This window comes from Spodoptera frugiperda, chromosome 15, assembly GCF_023101765.2.
Source record: "Spodoptera frugiperda isolate SF20-4 chromosome 15, AGI-APGP_CSIRO_Sfru_2.0, whole genome shotgun sequence".
In the NCBI taxonomy this organism is placed as follows: domain Eukaryota; kingdom Metazoa; phylum Arthropoda; class Insecta; order Lepidoptera; family Noctuidae; genus Spodoptera; species Spodoptera frugiperda.
Genome location: NC_064226.1, coordinates 6,541,758 through 6,553,050, shown reverse-complemented (window position 1 = coordinate 6,553,050; position 11,293 = coordinate 6,541,758). Strand labels below are relative to the sequence as shown.

General features: G+C 34.6%; 1 protein-coding gene across 1 annotated transcript in view; it reads left to right on the top strand.

Moving 5' to 3' along the window:
* Positions 1 to 1,480: 1,480 nt before the first annotated feature.
* Positions 1,481 to 11,293, top strand: part of LOC118277645 (uncharacterized) — a 152,342-nt gene continuing 142,529 nt past the window's right edge. The window contains exon 1 of the mRNA XM_050699193.1: positions 1,481 to 1,601. The gene's annotated coding sequence lies outside the window, so the exon portion shown is untranslated. The remainder of the gene's footprint in view (positions 1,602 to 11,293) is intronic.

Below are 11,293 nucleotides of genomic sequence, written 5' to 3'. Positions count from 1 at the left end.
ATTTATGGAAGAAAAGTAGCCTAAATTTTAGAAAACAAATCACGATTTAGCAATTTTCCAAGTCTATGTTACTTTAAAGTTCCTTTCTTTTTCAAAGCACCAAGTAAGTTGCTATTTACGGTTAAGCATTTTTTACCAATTTGACAAAGTCAAGTAATTAAGTACATATGAAAAAAAAACAAATCTGATTGAGTGCAGTTACTATTGGTTGGCTATAGAACTTAAAAATTAAACTCAATTCTTTACCTGTATATTGAATAACTTGGCTCATCACTTACCAATCTTTCGTATTAGTAAAAAGAATTTCCTCAAGCATTGTCACTCCTCTACCATTCCCTACATATCCGTGCCCTCACGTTCTTCCCTCTAGTAAGCGGAGTTAATTAATGAACTGTCAGTAGCTCGCTACTTCGACGTGAGGTTCGTGCGTACACACTTCACATGAAGCTATGAACCACCAGTATAAACTGACCCCCAAATGTATGGAGAGAACATATAAAGCCAGACCATGATATAGTGGATTTGTTCAGCTCGATGTGCAGCTGTGTGTACCAACTATTCGCTCTCACTATTTCACACCAGATTCTTATTAAACTTCCATTTCGTATCAACTTCTAGCTTCTGTCTTGTGGTCGCATGTATGTATGTATGTGTGAATGCTTAGCTCTTGGCTATGGGTAGATTAGAATTTTTTTATCTTTAAGGTTTTCTTTTGAAAATCGGTATCAGATCTACATAAGAAATACTAGTAATCAAATGAGAGTTTTTTATGTTACAAGAAAATATGGAATAACATTTTTAATACTTTACAACTACTGATCAAGTGATCATAATGTGTGGATTTAAAGAATATAAGCATGGAGTTAAGATTTTTGGAAAATCCTCATGGAGCCCCTTCGCCTGAGAAGGACAATAGAAACCTGGATTTGTACCAAGTTTATGAGCTTTTCAAAATATAAACTTGGTTTAAGACTCAATGCAGAATCGTGACATTGAATTAAGAATCAAATGGTATTACAAATAGTGTTATCTTATAAAGTACAACAATAAAGTATTGACAAACATTTACTTACTGGTAATCTGAATGTACCCTGTGTTAGCCATTTTCATAGAGTTATAGTGAACGTGACGGCCGAGCGGGAGAGTGCTAAGGATGAAATTGGACGGTAACAGGACCGGCCTAACATAATATAAAAATGGCCGCCCACACCCGCGGGAAATATCCATGATTGTCCATGTAAGATGAGATTTTACATATTGTCACTTTACTCCTCGATTGAATATTTAACACAGTTTGTTCTTTGCGAGTCTTGAATACCTAAGTTACCGTACTAAGATAGAATAGGAATGCGTAAATAAGGAAAATAGTCTTTAAGTTGTACATATTTTTCGCTGAATTATCCTGTCACAAATACCAAAATAGAATGTAACGTGAACTAATTTGCAGCAAATTATACGTTGATTAACCGAAAAGGAAAATAAATAACCAATACTATAATTTTAAAATAAATTTTATTAAAATACAGACACTTTGAAATGTGAACAGTGCAAACTAGTGTCGTTGAAAAAGCGGTCGCCAGTGAAGCTAACAGGGCAGACAGGTAGGTGACAGTATTCAGAAGCACTTTTCACGCAGTCGAGGCTGCGGTGTGCGATAAAGCGGGCAATAATTGAATATTGTTCGTGTAGGTAAACATTCGAATGGACGTTAATTAACGGAGATAGGTTCCGTCACGGACTGGTGCCCTCTATTATTTCATTAGCTCACTTTTATTCCTCTTCAGTAGCCGGGGTCCCTGCAAAAGAAAACGATCGACGATAATTGGCTCGAAAAAAAGTTGATTGGAAATGTCAATTGGCCGCACCTCGGCTTTCTCACGATTGTAGGCTTTACGCCGCAAAGTAGATTTTTTTTTCGGTTATACCAATATTGTAAAACGGTTTCGGGATAGCGAAAGTAAAGTAATTAGAGTTTCTGGTCTATTTGATTGGCTTTTTGATGAATAACTTTATTTAACGGTGTATTTGGTGTGCTCTGGTTCGTTGGTTACCAGGAAAACTGTCGAAATTTAACTGAGATATGAGCTAAGAATGTAAATTGCACCTTATCTATACAAAAATAAACAGCCTTTACATCACGCTACACTTAACAAAAGAACAAAGTAGGTACAGCAATAATAACGCAGCTACATTAATTACTCATAATCAAAGCGTAAAGTCACATATGTTCGCGACTGTACACGAATGAAAGAAATGAAAAAAGTAATATGTAGTGTTCTGTTTATGAATAGGAACGGTACAGTCGACAACGACAATCATAGCCCGCTGACAGCCGGCGATACCACGTGTGTGTCGCGACCCGTCACTAATACAATATATTGAATACGTTAAGCTAGGAAATATTATACAGAATGTTAGAAAGGAATATTTCAGTGAAAATGTTAGAAGAAATACTGACAACGGATTTGTATATGGAATTATGTATCTTTGTTGAAGTAGGAATAATTATGTTTTATTTTTTATAATTTATAATCTACGAAGTCAGATACTTTTAATAGATATTGCATTGTTTGTATGGCGATATTATAGGACTCGCTTATTGCTAAACATTTGGCTTTCCGATTTCAGTTTATCGACTTCAAAGAAATAGAATGGTGTTAAGAAATGGATGGTGTAAGGCAATAGGCCCGAATCCAATTATATGGAACACCTCATATAAACTTACCTAACTAACGAAAGGTAAAATTATTTCTACCATATAGTATACGTAAACTTATAATATACTTACATATTATGTATTTATTTTTCATCTTAACTTAAAACATCATAGTTATTTATTGTGGACATATCCATTTCAAAATATATTCTTATTCATTGGCATAGTAGAACACTGTCCACAGCACAGAATCATTCTAATGGAAAACTGGAGTGGACTGAATGATATGAATTGCTATTCCGTAACACATAACTGAAAAAGAATTGCATTCGTGTGTCTAAATAAAAATGTGTAGAAGTAGTAACAAAGTACAAATGAGGTATGATATCAAGGTGTCTTGACTTAAGGTAAAGGGCAGAAATGTTAGTCAAACAGACGTAAATATAAAAGTCACATTATGTAACTATGTCAATCATCACTTTCCTCATTGTAGTGTGATATGTATCTAGTTCTAAAAAAGTACTGACTGAATAGTCAGTATTCACTATCTACATCTTCAGAAAGTCAATATTTTCCAGTACGGTACCCAGGTAGGGTCGAAAATTCTACGCGGAGTGCGGATTTCAATTTCTTTCGAAAAAGGCAACGTCAAAGAGCTTAATAAAAAATCTTATTAGGCAGGTACTGAGCAAAATGCAACTGCGAAAATGTAAATTAATTTAAAAATATCGCAATTCACTTGATTTTATTAAAGCATTTAAAAACTCGTCAAAAATAGATTTATTTTAGAACCTGTGTCACTTTTGACATTCAAATTAAATGCAATTGGTGGAAAATTAACGACCCACACCAGTTATAAAAAAAAGAATTTAATATTTTTGTTTCATAATATTTAGAATAGTTTTTATTCTTATTAATTAAAAGCTTATGTATTCCAATTTCAAAATCAAAATTCGATGTATTCTAATTTCAAACGTTGACGACAAAAAGCAAGATGGCGTAAACATCGAAACGCATCAAGGGACCAATCAAGTTGGATGTTGTCAAATTGTACCGACACAGTTCCGACACCGGACTTTGTTAAATAACTCGTGAACTCAATGTTATTCCGTCGTCGGGGGCAGGCAGCCGTGCGTTTTATTCGTCGGCCGGTAATAACAAACACACATTTCGCTTTTTAAAGCCCTAAACAATCGGGTACGGCTGAAAGGGTCAAGAGTCGTAAGTAGTGATAAAGAAAATATATGGACGCGGAGTTGAAAGCGAATGGAAACGTTTTTTCTCTCAATGCAATAAAGTCGTTTACCGAAGGAATAACATTGCAATTGAAAAGGTCGGCTGTTAGTATTACAAACACGTTTTTGCTGGAATAGGACTGCTTTATAGTAATTGATTATGGTTGTAGAGTATTATATTCGGGTTTATTGGTTATGATTTGAGTTCGAGTTCTTTTGTTAGTCGTGTTTAATATTTGATTTCTATGAGTGTGTAAATCATAATGTTAGTTGTAACTTTCGATTGATTTCAGTCTTACTTTCAATAGAATTCAATAGTGATTTGTATTATAAGGCACACATTTTTATTTGATTAATGTAATCAGATTTTTGATAGGTTCTAATTTAACATATTATTGAAAACGTCTTAACTAAAACCTTTTTTCTCACATTCAGTAAAACTAATTATAGTATACTTATTTACTAACAAATCTGTAAACCCTCTTATTACTGTTTACGTAAACCATTAAAACTCTTCAAAAGAACATTATAGTATTTGTTTCCTAATAGCTTCTGAAGGCACTTAAACAATTTGTGAACGAACGCGGAAGATCAGCGAATTACGTTGAAAACGTAAGGCGAAATTTTCATAAAAGTCTTGATACTATTTTTAGACGTTACTGCTTTTAGAAGGTCAAGTATAAGTTTTCACGTTACGTTAAAACTGTAACGATTATATTTATAGTAAAAATAAATTAGTTATTAAGTTATAATAACTTACATCTCGCTTTAGTTTTACTGAAGAGGTGAACGTGTTAAACGACAAGACCACTTTTCATTACATTTCGTTATAAATGTACCGTATTATTAATTACAAACGTTTTTTTAAAGGAACACCTTAATTTTCTTTACCGCCACCGTGTTTTTAAGTCAGGTAATTTTCCTAAATCTTTCTGAAAAAACTACCCTGAAAACCGCATCAAAATTGGCCCAGCCAAACGCAAGACAATTGCACACATTGGTCAACAAAATCTAAAATTGAAGAACCCTTCAATCAAGTTCAAATCTAAATGAACCAGTCATTAGAACAAAATATTAAATAAACATTAATTTTTAAATTTCGAATGTCATGTCAAACCTATCAATATAGAACAGTTTAGGAGTACCCGTTTATTGGCTCGCATTGTACACGATTGTCGTGCGATTGTCAATAACCACCCACAGAACGCTGTTGCCGACAGTAATATGTACATTCGCAATGAAAATATTAAACGTGATTCCAGTACAGTCGGGTTGTCACGTTTTTTTCTGGTTTGTTTAGCGATCGTGTTCAGTTTATTTCTATTTTTGTTTCGTTTATTGAGTGATTAAATTGGTGTTTTTGTTGTAATTTAATTGGTTGAGGTGAAATGGTTTATTGAACTAAAGTGTGGGAGAGCCATGCTTCGGTACGAATGGGCCGGCTCGACCGGAGTGATACCACGGCCTCACAGAAAACCGACGTGAAACATCGCTTGCGTTGTGTTTCGTTGTGTGAGCGAGGTTAACGGAGGCCCAATTACACCCCTTCCCAATACTCGATTACAATACTTCCCCCAAAAGGCTGACAACGCACTTGTAACTCGGGTGTTTCGGGTGTCCTTGGGCGGCGACGATTGCTTACCATCAGGATCACCTGATGAGCGCTCTCATTTCGTATTTTACTACTAAGGCTACAGAGGTCGGAAAAAATGTTATGAACAAATCGTGACATCTTCAATAGCAGTTTGAAGTCTGGTATTTAATCCAGGTTCTAGTATTTGGAAACATTAATTTTGTATAACGCAACGCGTGGAATTTTACAAGAACTATAAATACAGTTCCCATGTTTATGTAATTCCTCCGACATTGGCTGAGGTCATGAATTTAATATTGAAATGAACTTTACATTGGAAGTCTTATGGCATACAATGGTGTCAGAGAGCGGGGACAGAGGCACAGCTATCTATTCACGTTGAAATGTTACCGGCATAAGCAGACATGTGAGAACAGCCTCATATAAAATGTACGCATAGATATTTATTTAAAAATACTTTCCGGGCACGTCTGAAACGTGGTTCGATACCTGTTTGTGGTTCAATATAAAGAGTTTGTATTCAATACCATGTTACATAGATATGTAATTTTTCTTCTCTTTCACATAAGGACGGGTGTGGTGACAATGAAATATTTCAATTTTGATATATTTCTTTTGTTTCTTCCTCATTCATCACCTTTCATGGTAAGTTGTGAGTTCGTAGTTTGCAGGTGCATCAGGTAAACGTCTCTACTATTTATTTTGGTTGCTCAGAATGTAACCTTGGCAGTGTGGGTGTCATATAATAAATATGCTTACAGAAATACACCACTAAATAAAGAAAAACATGTATTTGACACGCTAAATAATCAAGTGACATGTATTACTAGATACTCTTGTAATTAAGAACGTCCTATTAAAAACAGCAAATTACGTGAAATATATGGATTTGGTAGCCGTATTTGGGACCGATAATGAGTATTATATAAAAAAAAACAATGTAATGTGAGCTATAGAGTTTGAAGAGTGTTTGTTATATATCCTTTTCTCTTGTTTTATAGTTCTGTATATTTGTATGTCTGTATTAGATTCATCATGTTGAACGTACGCCTATTTATAAGACCTTTAATGTATACATGATTGAAAAATAAATTATAGTGCCCTTGCGCTTCGCTTGGTTTGTCTTGGCGGCTCTGCCCCCAGATCTTTGTCTTCAACAATAAGGATAATTAACAGCTACATGTCTACAATTTACACTCTCTTATTATGTCTTAGTAAACCCCATTAACTTGAAAAACTTTTAATACATCCGATAAAATTAGTGTGTTAAAAAACAATGTTAGTAGAAAGATATAACGATTACATTGGTTCTGCTCGCTTTCCCAGCAGCTGACTCGAGTTGTAAAACTTACATTATGAGTTTAATCGTCGTTTGTGGGGAAATTGACGGCGAATGCTTGCCTTTGCATTTGTAAAACGATTAGAATTGGTTTTTAGATCGTTTATTGTTATCGTGTGACATTATCACTTTTTGATAATATTAGAAAAAATATTAAAATAGTTTACCAATTTGTAAACAATGCCCTAACCTACTAAAATTGATTAATATTCTTCAGTAGTAAAAATATGTTTATGCCGATTCTAAGTAAAAACTAGCATTAACAAAGAGTGCACTTCCTAGCATTAGGTACAAATATAAATTAGCATTTCAAACTAGGATACCAATATAAATATGTACACAATTATAAACCAATATATATTTAAATAATGTGTCAACATAATAAACCTACATAATAACATTACGTATACTATTTACATATAACATCAACATACTATTTGTAGTGATGATCATGAAGACTGACAATTTCTGTGGTGTTAGTGTAAGTTAGTTAATTTATTTATTTTTATATACCCAGCACACCGTATAACGTCATATTTATAATTGATGTGCATACATACGTAGTGCTGGAAACTTTACCTGTTGGAATTTTTTCATACTAAGAATTTATTAGAATACTTACTTTAATTGAAACCCAGTAGAGTTGGTTTTCTGTAATCTCCATTAGACATTAGAAGTTAGTGAGTAGCGTGCCTGCTTGTAATCGTCCTCCGAGGTCCGTCACGTCCATTAGTTGACTGCACGGATAAGGTTAAGCACGACTCCGTGATAATTTTGAATAATTACTATCGTACAGTCCTTTGCTCCGAAGATAATAAACAAAAATTTTAAATATTTACGCGTATTTTATTTATCACTTGCCTTGACTGGCGGTCGAGAGATTACTTAAAGTAAGGAATAACACGGACTAAATAATATGTCGAAGGGAGATAGTTTATTTTCATACTTAATCATAGTCATTTAATGGTTACTTAACCCAGTCCTTAGCAATTGTTTTCGATACAAAATCGTTACTAAGGAATAGCTTAAGTAATCATTAAATGTTTCTGAGTGCGGCATTTTGGGATATTTTGTTTTATACGTACTTTCATTTGTACTTAGATAGGAAACAAAAAGAATTTTAGATAATTAATTGTTCAGTGTATTTTGAAAAAAAATAACGGTAAGAAAAATAATAAGTGAGATCAACTGATATTGTAGTAAGTAGGTATAATGTGCGAGTATAGGAATATGGGAGTCAGGAGTCAGGTAGAAACCTTTTTATGTAGAGAAGGCCCAGGCAGGGATGGACTGCCAAGTGCTGTTGATAGTGATAAAAACACAGGCAAACCAGTATCAAAAATACTAAGTAGATAATTTTCTTTCATTTTCCACATTTGACGAAGAGAAAGTGTCATAAAAGGATTTTCCACTTCAGACGAAGGGTTGCAATTTTCAAAATATTACTGCACATTTGCATTTTGATTGAATAACTAAAGAGAGGAGCTAGATTAAATATTACTTGTTAGAATTCAGCGTTTTAAAACTTATCATATTTGCATATATTTCACAATTATGCATAAAATATATTGCTGTCTCTTTTTAGTAGCTTTAAATGATGGAGATAGTGAAATTTAAATTCAGATTGTTAGACATGATTAGATAATGTGTCTGGGATTTTTTTAGTAACTTTAATCGGGTTTTTAAATTGTGTTTATTGAGGAAGGAAAATCATCCAATGACTTTGGCGAGGCGAAAGGGAGTGTAAGACTCTAACTGATTAAAAACCACCCTGTTCTTACTTCTACTTTTCGAACCGAAGCCGCGGTAAACCACTAGGTACTTAGCTCCGGATAAGTTTTAATTAAACCATCTAGCAAAGTTATGGATTGCACAAAATACATACAAAATAAGGAAGTCACAGTACTTCGAAATTGAAACGCCTAATAATACCTAATTTAGGGATCGATCTCGAAAATCGCTAAAAAAAGACGCAGTGAATATTTTACGACAAAAGCATTGTTGTATAGGACAAACACATTAATGCTGAAACAACATCGCACGGCGACATCCTTATTCTGTTTTTATGACTTTATTCATCGCTCCTCTACACGGCACGGTGATTACAAAATTTTGTGCAAAAAAAAACAAAACATTGCGTTTCTTTGTTTGCTGTAATATTCGAAGTCAATGGTGGGCTTTATTGTTCCTGATAAGCAAATAATGGCAATACAAAAATATTCTACGCAATTTATGCTTGAAACGCAGAACGGATTATTTATTCACTTACCCTTGTAAAATGTCCATGTTTCACGTAATTTTACGAAGGGATTTTTATAGAAAACATCGTTAAGTTGCGATATAATTTATCGAGTTACGTTAAGTTTATGTGATAGGGTCGGTTTATTTTTAAACGTAAAGTTGTTTATGATTTCATGAGGCCTTAACTTGCTTAAATATTTTCACGTAAGTAAGTAGCGGCTATGATTTTCATGTACCTCTAATATGTAGGTATACATAGGAACGCCTTTGTTTCCGAAAGTAATTGTTGGGTTTTGTGACTTTTATTGTATTAATCTACACGAGACGTTTTTGACCACACAAAACAATCTTAACATAGTTTGTCAATCATCATCATCAGCCGAGAGACGTCCACTGTTGAACAAAAGCCTACCCCTTAGTCCTCCACGTAGAACGACAAGCCGCTACCTGCATTTACCCTGCCGCCCTGCGACTCTGACAATATCGTCGGTCCACCTAGTGGGAGATCTGCACACTAGTGGGCCACTAGTTTGTCAATACAATCACATAATAAACATTATGAAACACAAGCTATCAAACATTTCAAAGTAAGTACTTACACAAGTACAACTTAAGTCTGCACAAGAAGGAATTAAAACCACTTTTAAGGTACCGCAAAATGTCAGCAGGTACCAGGCAAACATAAACAGAAAGAGACACTCGGAGTGTGCAATAACGCGGCCAGTGATGCGTAAGTTCGAATCACTCGTCTCTTAGTTCATCCCCCGCCCATTCATGTGTGTCACGCGAGTTTTACATCGCTCACACCATTCCATTCATTGGCCACGGTCTGTTCATGTGAAACGCATTTAGCATTTTTATGAAACGGATTACTCTGATGGGAAAGTGAATGGGGAATTTTGCTTTCAATATTTTTATGGCAATCTCTTGAACAAGATTGTGGCTTTTTGGTGTGTGTAAGTAAGCTTTGATGGAGCTTGTTGTTGTTAAATGTTGATATGTTTATGATGTTTTCTTTTTATGAATTTTTACTTTAATATTTAGTTAAGTAGTTAATCAAAGACTTTTACTGGATTTTATTATATTTAAAGAGACCTCGCCCGCGTTTTCGTGGGATATAAAATGATTTTTGTGTTGTTCCAGACCCTCATTCATCCGTGTTCCAAATTTTTTCTGGATATACTAGCTTCTACCAGAGACGTCGCTCGCACTCTCGTATGTTAAAAAGTGGACTATGTATCACTCCAAATCATAACCCTATTAATCGTGATCTCTTCAGCCATTTTGACGTAAACATTTAAAAATAAATAAACAAATATACAATTTTTCGCAATTTGTAGTATTTGTAACTGCACATAATTAAATGAACAACAAGACTTACTCACGTCAAAGAACCATCTTAAAGTGAGTTCGCATCTTCTCACACACTTACAAACTTGCAACTAAGTAACAGAATCTCAAAAGCAGATTACATAATATTTTGTTCTCGTCAATAAAACTCGGACATGGATTTATGGAAGCCATATTTATGCTGTCGTAATATCGCTGGACTTTTGACTTGAACATACAAAGATCACGTTTTCAATTTTCTGTTATGCAATAAACTTGATCTGGCAGAGATGCAAGTTTTTTGCAATTCGTTAGGTAAAACACTACACTACACTTTACCGTTGTACTCAGAGTTTGCTTTTTTATGGTATAAGCCGGTAAAGCAGCAGACGGATCACCTGATGGTAAGCAATCGCCGCCGCCCATCATGGACACCCGAAACACCAGAGTTGTTACAAGTGCTTTGCCGGCCTTTGGTGGTTAAAAATTTATGGGATATCGGGAGTTGAGTAGATTGGGAAAGGCGGATAAGGTCACACAACGAAACACAACGTAAGAGTTGTTTTATGTCTGATTTCTGTGAGGCTGCGGTATCACACCGGTCGAGCCGGCCCATTCGTGGCAAAGTATGGTTCTTCTCTCACAGACTCAGTAAAATGTTACTTAACCCAGTCCTTAACAATTGTTTTCGGGTGAAAATCGTTATTGAAGAATAGTTTAAGTAATCATTAAATGTCTCTGAGTCCATCAGTTAGACCTTTGTATAAATCTTAAGTTCCACGTAATACGAGAAGAGCATAATAGATATACTATATTATACTATAAATTCAATAAAACTTTGCTCAATCGAGAACCGAAGACTTCTCCCTCAGCAGATCACTAGGGACTACTCGCCCAGT